The sequence below is a fragment of the Talpa europaea genome (genome assembly GCF_964194135.1).
Source record: "Talpa europaea genome assembly, chromosome: 4".
Classification (NCBI taxonomy): Eukaryota; Metazoa; Chordata; class Mammalia; order Eulipotyphla; family Talpidae; genus Talpa; species Talpa europaea.
The window spans coordinates 44,473,967-44,482,593 of record NC_140070.1 but is presented as its reverse complement, the minus strand read 5'-3'; positions in this window follow the sequence as shown (position 1 = coordinate 44,482,593).

Genomic DNA, 8,627 nt, shown 5'->3' with positions numbered 1-8,627 from the left:
GTATTATAAGAGTACAGAGTAGCTATCTGATTAGAAATTGATCTTAAAAAGCTTGACCTACTTTTCTCTGAATTAAATGCAACCCCTGAAGGTATCTTCAGTAATCTTAGAAACACATTATTTACTTTTTAAACAATAATGCAGTTTCTTCAAATGCTATATGAATCTTGTTCTCTTGAAAGTACTGTCATAGGCAATAGTAAATACGCCAGGTACAATAGAATGGGTAAATTATGCAAAATACTTGAAAGACTGAATATTATAAAAGTCCTCAAAATAGGAAATATTAATGAACTTGTGGCAGGAATTTTGTTGAATTAACTTATTCAATTTTCCCACCATCAGGAACATAGAAGTTAGATATTATAAAGTTCAAGTTGGAAAATTAGGCTTTTGCTTGATCATATTCACCAGTGAAGTCTGCCTGTTTGCCTCTGAAGAGGCTTCATGAATTGAATATCTTATCTGATATTATCGACATACCAAAGGAGGTCCAGCTCTTGGAGATGGACTCATTAACCAACCCCTCAGACAGGTGCATAAAAACATACTGCCAATTTGTTTCATTCACAATGCAAGGTCCGATTGTCACAGGCACTGGAACACTTCTAATGGATCATGTAATTTTCTCTCTGTAGAGAGAATTACTTGAGAGGCCAAATTATAATCAGAAGGTTTCCTGGTGATTGTGTTTTAAGACATTGTTCAAATCAGAGGTAGTCCTAATTTTGGTTCTTTTAAAATAGCAATGCATTTGATCCTTCCATCTGCTGATCAAGGTCAGCATCAGCAGTGATAATAAGTGTTGTGGATGATTTGTGCTCTTGATATGCTGTAAAGAGAATGACACTTTGTCCCTAAAGCCTTCCTCCCCCAAACTCATAAGCCCAGTCTAATTATGAGGGAAAAAATCAGATGAATCATAATTTCTAGTACTACAAAACGTCAAGGTCACAAAAAACATGAAAATTCTGAGAAGCCAAAAGGAACCTCAGAAGAAATGATAACTGAATGAAATATGATATTCTGAATGAGATCCTGGAAGAAAGGACATTAAGGAAAAAACTAATAAAATCTAAAGAAAGTATGAACTTCAGTTAATAATAATGTATTAATATTGACTTATTGCTAGGGGAAAATGTGCCATACTAATGTAGGGTGCTTTAATGGGGAAGTCTGGGTGTTTGGTTTATATAAACTCTCTGCTGTCTTTGTGATTTTTCTGGATATCTATAATTATTCTAAAATAAAAGTTAGGTAAGACAAAACAAGTTATTCTTTGCTTTTTAAAAACTCCCAGGTATCTGAAGAAATCACTACTTCTTTCTTTTGGGGGTAGTTCACAGACAGCATTGTCCATTACAGGATATATTTTCAAAGCAGGAATGTGTCCTGGCATGATTTGTAACTTACTTGATTGACTTCAGTGAAGCCCAGTAAAAACCCCATTATAATAAAATGTGCAGAACATTTATTGATCCTTGTAAGCAAAATGAAATGGTCTATTTCAGTCAAGCCATGGTTCAAAGTGGTTGAGAACAAGTCATTATTACTAGGAGAGGAGTAATAATGATTGGGAGGGTTTTTCTATACCAAGTTTAGAAGAAATGAGGTTGTTTTAGTGTCTCTTCATTGGTTCAGCAATATTAGGTGAAGAAACACTTCTGTATGCTCCAAAGCCTCTGAGTGAAATGTTCAGCTAGTGGGACCAAAGTCAGGTTTTCTTACATGCTGATGGAGTTTTACATACTATGTGAGGAACAGTTGAAGCAAGTGGCAAATTTTCAAGTTCACCTCAATTGATATTCTTTCTCTTCAAACCACTGCTAGGAATTTGGGAGGAGATGCCCCAGTCAGGTGACCAGAGTCCCTAGTATTAGATATGACTGTGAGGACTGATAGACTCTTATATGAATTTATGTTTGTGGAAGATATGTAGGGGGGATGAGAAGGCTTATATCCAGGGAGCAGAATTGTCAGAGGTTCAATGTACAAGTGGATGAGTCCCCTAAAAAGACAAATTGATACAGGATTCTTTAGACATAAGAATAAACTCCCTTCATTTTACGTTGGTCAGACTACAGGTGAGTCCTGTGCTATCATCAGATCAACATTCTTTAAAAGGTCCACAGATACATCGACTTGTGATAAAGGAAAACAAGCAGGGATATGAGAGAACTGGGAATGATAATATTATAAGAGGAAATATGAGGCATGTTTAGCTTGAAGGAAAAGCATGATTTCTATTCCCAAGTTTTTTAGAGTTGTGGTGATGAAGTATTAGACTTATTTTATGTAGCCCCAGGTAGATCAAAGTAGTAATGGGTCAAAGTTACAGGAAAAAACATTTTAGACTACTATAAGGAGGCAATTTCTAATAGAGCTCTTGAGAGCTAGATTAGGCCATCTTACAAGATAGTGAAATATTTGTCACTGCAAGCTCTCTAAATAGAAGGGAAACAACTTCTTCAGAATGTTGAATAAGGAAATCACTCAATTATGTAGCTCGGTGTTGGCATAAAGGAAAAGGAGAAGAGGTACAAGATATGCAGGGCAGGGCACTAGAAGGTATCTTTCTCTGTCCAGAAGTCTCTGTGAAAGGGCAGCTCAGCCACCATGGATCAATGAAGTCAAAGCAACTGAGGATACTGCATTAGTCAAGGTTTTTCAGAGAAAAAGTTATAGGATCTTCAGTTAGCAAGCTGGGGGCCCAGGAAAGTCAATGATGTTGTTCAGCCTGCAGGCTATCATGCTTGAGACCTGAAGAGCAGATGCTTCAGATCAAGTCTGAAGTCAAGGAAGAAACAATTCAATGTCCCAATTTGAAAAACAGTCAGGTAGGAGGAGTAGCTCTTATTCAGGGGAGTGTCAGCCTTTTGTTCTACTCCAGCTTTCAACAGACTGGATGAGTCCCATCCACATTAGAGAGGGCAGTGTGCTTTACTCTGTATATTGATATAAATATAAACACTCTTACCTCTGAGAAAAGTCCAAAATGTCTGATCAAATACATAGGGACCCCAATGTCCAGTCAGGTTGAAATGTAAAATTAACCATCATCATACATACAAACTACTTGAAGATGAAGGTCTGGATCAATGTAATCGAAAAGAGCCCTAGACCAGATGAACTGGCCTGGAGTAAGAGAAATACAGAGTGGATGAAGGAGGTGATCAATGATGAATATTAGTTATGTCTTTGGGATCAGCTGAGGATATGTCATTAATAATTGCAAGTTCTTGTGCTCTCTTTGGCAGTCCGAAACTAAAATTAAAAGCTCTTTCAGGTAATATGACTGTCATCACCTGGAGGGTTGGGCTTAATAGTGGATACAAGAGGGCCTGAGAAATAAAAGTGATGCATTCTTTCACAGTGCTTCGGATACTCTTACACCAATTACTGGTGTGGAGGCCAGTATTACACAGTTCATGCAAAGACAACAGGACAGCTCCTTGGAGCTTCTCTGACACTATAGTTTATAATGCCAGCAGCAACCTACCCAACACTGTTGCAGACATAAATGGACAGAGGGAAGGCAATGCCCCTGCATCCACTCTCAGGGGAGGAGAGTGGAAATTAATGGAAACTCTTTTCATTCATGTCCTTATAAAATGTACTCAGTTTACTCAGTTTCTGAAGTTTGAGCATGAATCCCCAATAGCTACAATTTGAGGGCACACTCTTCTTTGTTTGACTCACTTTACCCTTTACTATTACTCCCTGAAATATCACTTGTTAAACAAATACACCAAGGTAAGCCTTTGCCTCAGCCTCTGTCTTCATAGAGAAGCCTAGTTAAGACATTACCATTATTTATATAATTTTGAAGAACCAAATTGTTTTCTGAATATATTTTTAATATATTGGTTTCTGGTATCCTACAATTTTCACAATTCTTCAGTTTTCTGAAGATAAATAGTGCCCATACCAAAAAAAAAAAAAAAAAAAATCCTAACAGGATGAGATTGAAGCAAGAACCATTTACCAGTTTCTTTACAAATGACCTTTCCACTAGCTTAGTTATCATCTGTGGTGGGCATTACATAAACACAATTCCCCATCTCTTCTTCAGAAATACCAGAGTTCCTAACCTTCCAATACTCTTTTAACATCCTTGCCCTAATTGGGTTTTATCCTATGAATGATTTGTCATTTCAAGTTTTCTCTCACCCAGGCACCCTGCACATTATTCTCAAACCCATAAAGCTTAGTGGTATTCTCTTTCAGTGTATTCTGATTCATTTATTAAGGCAGGAATGAAATTTTGAGCTGCAGAATCTGTAAAATAAGTGCTTCTGTAAAAGTTTTTAACAGCATCAATCTTCTTTAATTTTTCCTGTAAGTTTCTGGGTACCCAACCAAAATACTGTCTATATTATAGTCACAGATTTCTTTCCAGGGTGCTGTCCTTAAACAAGGATTAGCATCAATGCCTTTAGCAAATAGTCAGCATAGAATTCCATTATATAGCTCTATACTATGGAAATTTGGAGTGAAGATGGCATAAATTTTAGATTTGAGAGATTGCCAAGTAAAAATGCCTTATATTTATGCTGTATGCAAAATAAACTTTCGTGAGAAATTCTGTGCAACTGAACTAATTGGCAATATTGCATTTATAACCCATGCACGTATAGCATGATTATTAAAAGTGTATCATATACAACATGAAGGCCTCTAAATGTAGTATCAGATTTTTAATGATTCCAAATCTACTTTCTCAACTTGTTGGACTTCATTGACTTGAAACTTGGAGAAGAATGGCAGAAACTGGTTTTGAGTCAATAGATTATACCAACTAGAAGTGCTGATTCAGTAAAAATTAAACTCTAAAATAAAATTCCTGACTAGTTAGTTGTCCAGTGAGCACTAAGACAATACAGTTTTAGAAATGCCAGGGTAGGGCCTCACAGATGGCACAGAGGTTAAAATCTTAGCGCTGAGTCTCATCAGCTCTTTGTAGATGTTTGTGATCAGTCCTTTATCATTAGTGTTGTATGCAAAAATTTTCTCCCAATCCGTAGGGTGTCTCTTTGTTTTGATTACTATCTCTTTTGCTGTACAGAAGCTCTTTATGTTTGCCTTTGCTATCACTGCATTGGGTGATGTGTCTTTAAAGATGTTACTGAGGTATATGTCATGTAATGTTTTGCTTATATTTCCTTCTATATATTTTATGGTTTCAGGTCTTATGTCTAGTTCTTTAATCCATTTTGAGTTGGCTTTTGCGCATGGTGTGAGTTAGTAGTCAGCAATCAAAAAAGATAAACTCATTCAGTTTGCAGCAACATGGATGGAACAAGAAGGAATCATGCTCAGTGAAATAAGCCAGAGAGAAAAAGAAAAATACCGGATGGTCTCACTCATAGCAGGAATTTAGAAAACCTAAATAAGGGACTGGGAAAAAACCTAATTATAATAAAAATAAAGTAAAAATCAAAATCAACAAGCAACTATAGACCAGAGACACACGGGGGGGGGGGGAAGGAAGAGGGGGAAGGATCAAAACAAGGGGGGTGGGAATTGTATGGGGACTATAACCAATGTGAAAATGCATACATTTTATACATTGTGCAAAAATGAAAAATGATAAAAAAATGTATAAAATAATATAAAATAAAATATCTCAACACTGTTAAGCTATCACCAGCCACTGTGCTTATGAGTTCAATTTCCAGCCAGGGAGCTGACCCACATGGCAAAGCAGACCTCTCCTGTCTCACCTGTTCTGCTCCTCACTCTGTCCCTGGTGAATCCTCTACCCCCTGCACCTCTGGCTTAGCCACCAGTTCTTGTATGCATAAATAAATAAAACAAATCTCTCAAATAAAAGAAGGAAAGAAATGCCAGGGTAGGAAAAGTTCATATCAATAAAATCATAAAAAATTATTGATGTCTTTTGCTATCAAGTTTTCTACCAAAAGTTATGTCTACCAATATGCAAATTAAGTATTCCAGGTAATAAGCTGAATATTTGCAGGTATTTTAATTAGACAGTGATTCTACTTAGAATTTCCTTGGCTTTGTCTCCAAATTTTTAAATGTTAATAAAAGCTATTTCAATCAACTTATTAACAGAACATTTGAAACTCAAGTTTTAATTAAATATTAAATTCTAACTTAAGGGGAAAGAGCTGGTGATATCTGACCCTTACTGTGATCTATGAATGGAAATTTAGAGCATTAATTTTATTCCTTCCTCCCCTCCTTCCCACACACTGTCCTTTTAATCCTTTCTCCCTTTGTGTGGTTTAAACAATGAATTTTTATTTTCTCCCAGTACTGGCAGCTAGAAGACTAAGATGAAGATGTGGGCACTTTGGTCTCTCCTGGAGGCTAGCCCCCTTCTCTGTGGCTGTGTCCTCAAATAGCTCTTTCTCTGTGTTGCCCTGGTATCTCCTCCTCTTCTCAAAAGTACATCTGTCTGATTGAATTAGGGTCCCACAATTATTAGTTTTTTAACCTTAATTATCTCTTTAAGGCCTGCCTCCAAATAACCATATTCAGGGATAGGACATCAAAATATAAATTTTGGGGCCTCCCCTGGTGGCGCAGCGGTTGAGCACTGGGCTTCGAAGCTGCCCACAGCCTCTGCAGCGCCGGTTTGATCCCTGGCCAGCAGCAAGGGTCCCACATGGCGCACAAACCTCTCCTGCTGTGCCCACTGCTCCGCTCAGCAGTGTATTTCGTCAGTCTGCCTGTTCTGTTCCCTGTTCTGGCTCTGGTGAATTCTCTCACCCTCCTGAGCTTCTGCCTATACCCAGTGCTCACATAAATAAATAAACCTTTAAAAATATCTCTATATATAAATTTTGGAGTGAACATAATTCAGTTCAGAGCATAGATGTAAACAGGATTTTGTTTTATTGATAAGGTTTTCTATTCCCTGTGATTACATAATATTTTTTCACAAATTACAAAATTGAAGAAATTAATGCAACAGAATTCATACTAAAGAAAAATATCAACATTCTAGATTACATGCATTGCCATGTTCATTAGATTCTGTCTTAGCAAATTTGTGACTTAAGTTTGTTTCCAAATTTCATTCGCCTTTGAATCTTCTTTTAACATTGTTCTCTCCAGCTAACTTTTTTCTGCTGATTTTGTATTTTGTCCTTTACTCAACCATCTTGACTTAACTATTGAGGACCTAACTTGTCTCCACCTTCTACAGAGTGCTCACCTTTCTTGTTTCAAATCCAGTTGGAGGAATAAGTTTCTCTGTTATTTAACCACTTAGTTCTGTTTGACATGGTTGACCACTCTCTTTCCTTTTACCAGCTTTATTTTCCCTACTTATTCTGAAAACTTTGCAAATCTTTATTTTTTTATATATTTTACATCATTTTTCATTTTTGCATAATGTATGCATTTTCATCTTGGTTATATTACCCATACAATTCCCACCACCCTTATTTTGACCCTAATCCTTCCTCCTCCCGCCCCCCAGTTGTGTGTGTCTGGTTTATAGTTGCTTATTCATTTTGATTTTTACTTTATTATAATTAGTCTTTTTCCTGTTCCAAACTTTACAAATCTTTTAGTTTGAAGTTTAAACCTCTACTGAAACTCCAGACACACATAACAATTTGACTATCAGACATTTCCATGTGGATATCCCACAAATATTTCAGATGCCACATGTTCAAAGTGAGATCATTATTTCTCATGCTTCCTCTACCAAATCTTCACATTTCTGTCTTAGTAACTTACTAATTTCTTATTCAATTCTCCAGTTATATCTTTGATTTCTCTCTTCCTTCCCTAACAGTCTACTGTATTTTACTGATTGCACAATGTATATTTTCCCCCACATTATTTTAAAAATTATTATTATTATTTTTTTAAGATTTATTTATACAAGCACTGGGTATAGTCAGAAGCACGGGAGGGTGAGAGAATTCACCAGAGCCAGAGCAGGGAGTGGAGCAGGCAGAAGGACTGAAGAACACTGCTGAGGGGAGCAGCGGGCGGCAGGAGAGGTCTGCGTGCCATGTGGAACCCACCTCTGGTGGCCGGGGAGCAGCCGGGGATCGAACCAGTGCTGCAGAGGCTGCGGGCAACTTTGCAACCCAGCGCTCAACCGCTGCGCCACCGGGGAGGCCCTTCCCCCACATTTTACATCTCTAAAATTGTAGTGCTTCAAACAATCAATCTTATTATCTGTATCATATCTTATTAACTGGCAGGCTTTTTCTCTCCCAGTACTATATAAAATGATACATTTAAATCAATGGAGTTTTAGAATTCATGAAATAGAATATCATCCAATCTGGTAGGTTATACAACTATATGTCTTTGAATGAAGCCCACTTTTCTCCATTTCCTATGCCACCTTTCAAGGCCATAGTACTATTGTTTCCTGAGGATTATTGGAATCATAATCGGCTCTTCCACTTGGGTTCACTAGACACCAGAGTTACCCTCCACCACAATCAAGATGAAGAAGTTGCCACTTTGAAACTAAAATGATCTTTTAAATTGAAATAATGATTTTGTCTTTCCCAGACTTAAAACATTTCAGTGATTTTTTTTTTTGTGTGTGTGTGTGACTCACATAGTAAAAACCAGATGCTTTATTATGACTAACAAACATCAGCATCAACCTAATCTATGTGTAGTTC